The sequence below is a fragment of the Apteryx rowi genome, unplaced genomic scaffold, assembly GCF_003343035.1.
Source record: "Apteryx rowi isolate R43461 unplaced genomic scaffold, aptRow1 scaffold_64, whole genome shotgun sequence".
Classification (NCBI taxonomy): Eukaryota; Metazoa; Chordata; class Aves; order Apterygiformes; family Apterygidae; genus Apteryx; species Apteryx rowi.
This window is the reverse complement of record NW_020450916.1, coordinates 1,091,562-1,100,740: the sequence shown is the minus strand read 5'-3', so window position 1 is coordinate 1,100,740 and position 9,179 is coordinate 1,091,562.

The following is a 9,179-nucleotide window of genomic DNA, read 5'->3' as shown; positions in this document are numbered from 1 at the left end:
GCGACCGTTGGCGGCGCGGCCGTTGGCGGCGCGGGGGGGCGGTGGCCCCAGCTGGTGTGTGGTGTCAGCCCCGGGCCGCGGCGCTGCAGTCACTGCTGGGCGAGCGGGTCTCGCCCGCGGGCGGCCGCCTGCTTGCGTGGGGCAGGTCGCCCGTGATGAATGATACAGGGCTTCTTCACACTGCGCTGCAGCTGTGCCCTAAAACGGTTGTTGTAACACCCGCAGGAGTTGGGGTGAACACGTACTTGCAGTTTTATGGATGAAGAAACGAAACAAAAAGCAGTCAAGCGTTTTCTCATAGTTCACAACAAGCGAGTGTCAGGGTTGGGATCAGCACTCTCCAGCACTTGGTGCTTCCCACCGCGTTCAACCAGTACCATCGTATTGTAATGAAGGGGAACACGGGAAAAGCAGGCGTTGCAGTGCCATTCGTTTGCTCCCAACCTGCAGAAACCCTCTTCCCCAGTCTCCTGGGTCATTTCCAGTACCAGCGCTTCCTGCGARGCCCTTCCCTGACACCTCCTCAGCTGCCTGTGGGTCCCTTTGTTCCAGAGCATCCCTTCAGCTTCCCAACCATTCAGCCTTGCTTTTTGCAGACCACTGAGAGTGTGCTTATGATCTCCTATCTTCTTTAGCTTTATCCTCGCATTCACCAAATGTTTAGATGCATACACCATCAGCACTCTTGAGAAAGAATCTGAAGGGATTGATGTATTTGGTCCTGCCAGATAACCATCCAGTGCAGGATTTTGTTTCTGAACAGGAGCAAGAACAGTTGTGTAAGAAAAGGAATAATAATGCAAAAATGAATATAATGTTATTTCTCCAGTATATGCTGAGCATCTGGTGATTTTTGCTGGTTCAGTATGGAGATGTAACAACAAATTATTATTTTTGTTCAGTTTCCATGGTATCATTTTTTTCCACTTGATTTCAGCATGATATTTTCATAGCTTTTTCTCAGTAGTAGGTAGTGCTAGAGATACGAAATCATGTTTTTCTTACCTACTTTTTTTTTTGTTCCCTGTAAGTAAGAGTAGGTAGTGGCTGCCTATAATGGAAGCTAGTCCTTGTCCACAGTCTTGAAGCTTTGATGATGTTTGCTATTGTTTTGCTTGTCACAGCAGTGGAGTTGGCAAGCATTAAATAAGACATGGTGGCCAGATTAGTAAATATGTTTGTATCTCCACAGGAAGTCTTAATGTTGGAGGACATGTTGCTGATCCATATTGCCAAGAGCAGAGATTGCACATTTTTAGGAAGTCTAAGGGGGAAAAAAACAGAATACCATCACTGTGTCACTAYGCATGCAAATGATCTTGCCGCTGTTCTGCATGACCAGAAAGACTTAAATAGTTATGTTGGAATGAGCAATAAGGAACTCTACTTTTTAACATTAGAGCCATGATAGACTATTTATTTCCTACTCCTTCCGCTCCATTTTGTATTCCCTATGGAAGTTCCTAACAAAGTATATGGAGTTTTGCAATTACTGTTCAGCACACCAGGATTAACAGCAGTACACCTCTCATGGTATATCTTCACATGTCAATGTGGTAAGTTTTATACTGAAAATGATTTAAAACCTTTAGCACTGACTATAAGCCTATATTTTATGTTTGAGTTATCTAGAATATGCCTTTCATGAAATGCTACACTGAAATGCTTTGAACAGACTTTGCAAAATACAGTACTCCCAGTTTGTGCTGTTTTCAAAGATGCTTTTGTGGTAAAATTTTCTCCTTGAATCTGGTACAGTGAATGCTGGCAGAGATGTTTCACAGCTGAGAGCTGGGAAAGGGAGCTGAGGGAATTACAGTGCCTAGTTGTAGCAGAATGAATTGCCTTCCCACTGACTAAAACTGTGTTTCTGACTGGGCAGCTAGCATTCAGGGTGGAGGAACATAGAATTTATTTGTCTGCATCCTTCCTTGCCCTTGTTTGGGCAAGACCCAAACATTCATTATATCAGGTATATATCATAGGAGGTAATGCCAGTTCCTTAAAACACAGGCAGACTGAGTGAATCAAAAGATGGGTGCTTTTATTCCTTATCAGAGGCTGAAGGCTGAGAGCTGATGGCAGGATTTTTAGGCTTATCAAAACAGGTCTGTAGCTCAGGGATCCTGAAATCACCACTATCCCATATAAGATAACATTTGTAATTTATCTCCATCCTATGATGGTATTTGGTGAAGAGGTTGAGCCAAAGTTCCCGAAACATACAGGTAACAAAACCATTATCAGTCTTTTTACTTTCTCGTAGCAAATTCTCAGATTCATCCTTTTGACATTGCATGTCATTGCAGTTGCAATGCTATTTCCCCTCTCACAGTTCTGAAAAATGTCTTTATTGTGCTGTTTCCTCTCAAGCACTTTCTTAATACTCCTCTCTCCCTAGAGAGCAAGGCTGTCTAACCACTGCACCAGAAAGGTGCACAATGTACGCTGCTGCAGTGTGGTGTAGTAACGCTTGCTCGTTGGCGGCTCAGTATGTGATTGCAAAAGGACTGATCCTGTCATCAAAAGTGCAGAGCAACAGAGGTCAGACGGGTAAGCAGATCTGTCAGCCCCGTGCAAAGCCAGGCGGCGTGGGGTGGTTGCCAGAGGACCCCCAGATACCGCATGGGGCGAATGCACCCACGTGGATACAATACGCATTACCACACTGCCAGCTAAGTGTGCAGGGCATTCAGTGCCAAGGACTGGCTCCTCTGAGCACAAGTCACTTCAGTCAGTAGCAGCAGAAGTTAATGCAGGCTAGTACATCACACGTGGGGCACACAAACCCTTGCAAGGGTCACAGCATTTCTGTCGTCTTGTTGGGTTCTGTTTGGGAGAGTAGGGAGCAAAGAATATGCAGTGGAACAGRCATTTCATTGTCCTTTTCTTATGTCTTATGTGTTCAGCCTCTAGTATAACGGGTGTTGAACTTCAGATACTATCTCAGGACAAGTAGTTTATTTTAAAATTATAGTGATTATTTTGATACATTCAATTATCAAGCTCATTCATCCTCCTTCCCCTGCTCAAACAGTGCTTTCCCCTCTGATTAATTAGAACTTGTACTCATATATGCTGAGAATAGATGCAGGTAGAGAAATAAATAAAGAATGTATTTTGAATCATCCAGGATGTTTTCTGTGCTGTGGGTAAATAAACTTCATTGTCATCGCTTACATGCTTACAAGTATTTACAACAAAAGTGTTTCTAAGATCTGGAAAAAATTCAAAAATGATTGGAAGGAAGCCATCTTCAGTCATCAGACTATCACAAGAAATGCATAAACCACATCCTCGGAAGCTGCAAACACCCTAAACTGGTGTTTTGTTTCTGTTATCTTAGCAACGGCAAGTATGAACAGCAGGATATGTGCTCATGATATGTGCTYGTTATTTCTCATGGTGACTCCCTAACAAACCTTTTGTTACGTATAACCTTTCACCTCTTTCAAAATCTGATTGTTCTGATAAAAAAAATCAAGCCAAGTACTCTTAAAATAGGTATAATACATGCACAGATATGCACTTCGCAGAACAAATTCATTATTTGTACTCTTCATTATCATAATTTCAGTGTTCATAGCATTTAAAAACAGAAATGAAAACAAGTCTCTCTGCTCTTGTGTCCCTTCCCAACTCATAGGATAAATAGCTTGAGTCATCTATAGGGTGTGTACATGACTGGGGGAGTGGTGTCTTTGTGTTTAAAGAAATTACAGAGAATGAGAAGACGGAAAAACGAAGCGTGCAGCTGTCTGTGATAATTCGGAGTTGATTTCACAGCTTGTGCAAGTTTTCTTCACCCACTTGGAAGCCGTCTCCCTGGGGAATTGGTTCCACTCCAGCAGAACATATACAAGCTCTTGGTACAACAGGAGCAGCTTTTATATCCTCATAGCAAATCAATAATGATATTTGCTCCATAAAACAGGAAAACTGTAACAGCTGAAAAAAATTGTTTCTTCCATTTTTTAAATGCTGAATTCCACCTCTGCCAGGAAAATGAAACCTCTTTCCTAGCTCTACCATGTTTTGTTACAGGTCTACACATATTCTACAGTCTCATTTCCTGCTTTGCTGCCTTTCATATTTGCAGGGCCATATCTGAGAAACATTGACCCAGATAAGACTGCTTGTACTCAGACTCTAGTCTTTCACATTTGCTAGAGAAATAAAAATACAACCAATGTGCATAGCTTTCAGTATTTCCAGTGAGACAAATGATCCAATTTCACAGAGAAAGATAAAAGACGAAATTGAGATGAAGCATTATGAAGATTATGAAGTGAGTAGTGAGTGCTTTTTCATGTATACCAGCTGTGGACACAGTCCTGCAAGCCTCTGAAAGAAATCCCCACTCACCCATGCGAATAACATCAGCAAAGCAGGAGCTGTTACCTGTAGCAAAGATGACATGTTTGTCTTAATATTTTTCGCTCTCCGGAGACAGAGGCATGACCAGAGAAAGGAGAGAGATTTAGCATTTACTGGTAGTTTAGGAAACATTTTAACTGGAACTATTCCTGCTCATCAGCATTTTTTTAAAAGATTGTGGTACCTCCAAAAATGATTTGGACCTTTGTAATGAGCCAAAGCCACGTCTTTGGTGCATAAAGACTAGTGGAGAAAAAGGAGCAGTGTTGGGGGGGGTAAGTGGCCAGGGTTTGTCACTGATACAGCACCAGGAGCCAGCACAACACGGAGTGCCAAAGGAGACGGTGATACACAATTATTGTACATCCCTGGCAGCAATGGGAAACATGAACTTGAAGCAGTGGAAGAGGGGATGCCCCAGGAGGATTGAAAGGCAGCGGGGAAGCATTACAATCAAACTGACTGCTGGAAAAAGTGCTTTGGCAGGGACAGCTTTGTCTTTGGGTATTAGTATGAACTGAAAAGGGGAACCAGCATCAGAAGCAAAGCAGTGTCAGTTTTAACAATGAGAGGGGGAAGAACCTCGGAGGGGATTGCAAGGCTGAGATGTACTATTTTAGCATTTAAAAAAATATGATTGGTCCAATCTCCTTTCATTTTTTTCCTTGTATTTTACTGCTTTTTTGTGTGTGCAGTCTTCAGTGTTTCTTCTTCTTTTTGTGGTTATGATACTGAACAGTAAAAGCAGCATTATTTGAGCTGAGTGAAATACCACATACTGTTATAGCACTGAACATTAGTGCACTTACAGAGAGCTATGTAGTGACTAGTCAAGGAATGACAGAGCTGGTCAGAAATACTTTCTTTTTTCTGAAATATGAGAGTAGGCTTTCAGGCCTCTATACTTTTGAAAGAAATAAAATGTAGCAAACTATTTACAAAAAAAAATCCAAACCCAAAACTCAACTGTTCATGAACATTTGCAAATATTCTGTGTTTTAAAACAGTTAAAATTTCCTAGTGTAAAAAATCCCTAGATTGCAGAATGACAGCAATTTATTGGTATGGTTTTAAATAAGACATGCTTCTTCGCCTACATGAAAGTTTATCTAAAATTAAGAAGATACCTATTATTAATAAAAAGCAAAACTTCATTGTTATTGCCAGCTACCCATCCATCATTTCTCACAAGTATTCATTCATCTGAAAAACATCCCTCAGGGAGAAAATAGGTGCAAGCCACTTGTGCAAGCCAGCAAGGAAACATGATTCACAGAATGACAATGCACTATTTTTCCACCCCTAATTGTATCTGTGTCTGTGTACAGATCAGCACTAAAATGAAATTCTGTCTCAAGATCTGCCGGGTGTGCGCCTCTTCATTATGAGACACTGCCTGTTATTAATAAAACGGCAACGCTGCCAGAACCAAGGTATTTCTAAAGTTGGAATTCTTAGGACACCAACAAGTAGGGATTAACAACCACATCGGAAATAATGAGCCTTGACAGATCTAGAGTTAAATACTTTAAAATTAGATCCTTCTGAAAGCCGAATCTTGTTGCCTAGCAACTGCTGCATGGGATGCTGCTGTCACTCCCTGGATGCCTCTCCCGGGAGGGAACGTTATGCTCACACAAAATGGGGTATGATTGGGTCAAGGTGACATCATGCAGCACGCAGCCAAGTCATTTTTTAAGGTAGCATGTAACACGATTGCACTGAAGTTAATACCAAGGTTTACACAGCCACTCGGAAATTTAAGGAAACATCTGGCTTTTCTCTTGAAAGGGCTCAGCTCCGCCTAGGCGCTACCTGCCTTGTGGGAGGGCTGGCTGCGAGGAGAGGGGCTYGCACCAGCCCTGTCAAAGAGCAGGTCCTTTCTATGAGCAAGCCGTGGTCAAACTCCATAACTCAACAGGGGGATTTTTAATCCTCTCAAATTACTCATAGCCAAAAGACAAGGAAAGCACAACATCTGTAATTTGTGGGGTTCTGACAGTGTGTTCAGAGCATGGAGTCCTCCACCAGCTGTGCAGAAAACACGCACAAAGCTTTTCAGATAGTAACACATACCTCTGCTGAAAGCTGAAAGTGTGGATTTTTTGAGCTAATTTGAACATTTACAATGACTGAGAACCTAGTGGATCTTAATAAGAAACCAAAATACCAACTTAAATAAATCAAAAAATGCTTCTGAGGCATGAAATCTATTTTTTGAAGGTAATTTGTTGTGTAAAGGTTGATATAGGCAGCTACTGAGATTTTCCAAATCACCTATATGCCCACTGATCACTAAAATCAAAAGCGCATAAGTACTTCTGAGCTTGGTCTGATAGGGACAAACTTACACCTTTAGGCAAGTAAATGCTATCACTCAGTGCTTTGCCAGTTGGATTTGACTGCTACTCACTTTTTCGGAATGGATACAGAAATTATGCATTCAATCCAATCTAGTATGCTGCCCATTAGATCTTGGGAACGGGTAAGAAAATATTGAAATGGGGATTATGTCAACCAGCACAAAAGCAAAATTGAGCTATATATAAATGTTAAGAAACTGGATGTCTTTCAGTGAAAACTGAAAGAGATGGCATAGAAAAGTATTTGGTTGAGGTTAGTAATTCTGATGACTTCTATCAAATGAAGTATGATGATGGCAAATGTAGCACCTCCAGTTAAGACATGAGGAAAAGACATCTTTGATCTGTCCCCACTGTTTAGAACAAAACAAAACAAAACAACCCCCCCCCCCCAAAAAAAAAAATTGTAGGTAACTGAAAAATGAACTGAAGTGCAACATACATTTATGAAATCCCTATCATGGTAGACAAATCTTTTTTCCATTTTATTTGCTAGATGAAAGAAATGCAATAGATTCATTCTGTTTGTACTTTGGAAAAGCATTTGATGTAATGTCACATACAAAATTCTTAAGTGTTTGTACTAATCCCCATCATTTCTGGCCCCTGGGGAGAAAGAGGGATTGGCTAAAGCATAGCCTAAGGCAGGCTGCGCCAAAAGGGAGTTTCCTGGTGCGCAAGAAGGTTACCAGGAAAGATCCCAAGGAACGAGGATCAGGACAGATCTTATTAAGTAAAGTTCCAGGTCATGGACTACTAACTTCTTCTGCAGACTGGGGCCTCAACCTTTGGAAGTGACAGCAGAGCACAGAGACATGGGCATATCAACTGATAACAGAATTAGTCAGCAGTACGTAACCRTGATAAGGGCCATTACAACTGTAGGACATACCAGGCAAGAAGGGTTCTGCAAAGTTAGGGAGGCCCTAAGGCCCCTTTTCAAAGCACCGGCGCTCTAGAAGAGCGTATATGGTTTTTAACATGCATGTGCCAGAAGGCTGAATTCGAGCTGGAATTGATGTACAGAACTAGAAAGATGATTAAGAGGAATGAAGATCATGTCTTCCAAATGGACACCAAACAATCTTGCTTTGTTTTATAAGTCAAGAGCCTAAGGAGGGAAATGATTGCGTTTGTACTGATGCGTTAGAAAAATAAACACTATTGTTTAATGAAGAGCTGTTTAAGCTAACACTGGCACAAGATAGTTAGGTATCTTATGTTAGCTTTAAGTCGTTTTTAAGAGCAGGTAGCTTTCAGGAGACCTTTCTGAAAGACTAGAGAGAACAAGAAAACCAACTGATCTGAAGAGGGACATTGAAAAAAAAATCAAGCAGAGATTATATTGCTTTGTTGTCTAAAGCATAAAAATGACTCTCAGGTAAAAACACAAAAGAGACTTTCTATGTTCAAATATGTTGGGAAAGTTCACAATTACATTGCTGGATTTACACTAATACTCATATGTGATTACTGCTAAGCATGCCAGGTGTTCACAGTTGCCTATATTTACTCAGACTACTCAAATTAATAACACCTACAGGTATTTGGATGCTCAAGATCTAAGAAAGTATTAACATAGTCTGTGTCAAATTTAGACAGCCATTTTAAAAAATAAGTCTAATCTATCAAGCATTTCCTGGACAAATGTCCTTAAAATACAGCTGGTATAACTGGGTAATTGCTTCAGTTAATGCTTTATTTCAAGAGTTGTGGCTCCATACAGAGGGTAATTCCTAGCGAAGTCRTAACAGAAGAAAACACTCTAGGGGAATTTAACAATGAATTTAAGGTTCTCTTATACAATATAGTGAATAACAATTTTAAAGATATCATTAACATATGATATGTAGCTGTGGTTTTGTCCAAATTAATTAGAGCAATCGTTCTCTTATCAATTAATATATTGAAATGAACACTAAGATACTAGTAGCACATAGATATTCTGTAATTTGTGATTTAGACTCTGAATATTATTTGCTACGGTGATGAAGGCAAGTCTTAATTAAAATCTAGTGTATCACTTCAAATACTGCAACAGAACTGTTATATTTCCATCAGATCCTATACAGAGAATTTATTCAGTGATACTAGTTGGAAAAATAATAGTAGAAGAGAGAGACCAGTGCCTGCTTTTAAGAGAAGAAAGCATCACCTCGAATTTTGTTTCCCTCCTATGATGTAGTATCTCAGTGGAACTCCAGGATGGAATCGGACATTCAACATGCAGCTCACAAGACATTTATACCCAAGTCTTTCATGACTGGCTAGAATTGCATAGTGCTCTTCTCATGGTGCAACCTCAAGCTTTACAGGAGATACTGAGCTAGTGAACTATTTTTCACCTTTCGTCCAGGGAAAATATCTCAGTGTGGACCGGGGCAAGTGGAGAGCGGGATGGGGGAGTATTTCATTCCTTCTGGTGAAGAGGGGTGTGTT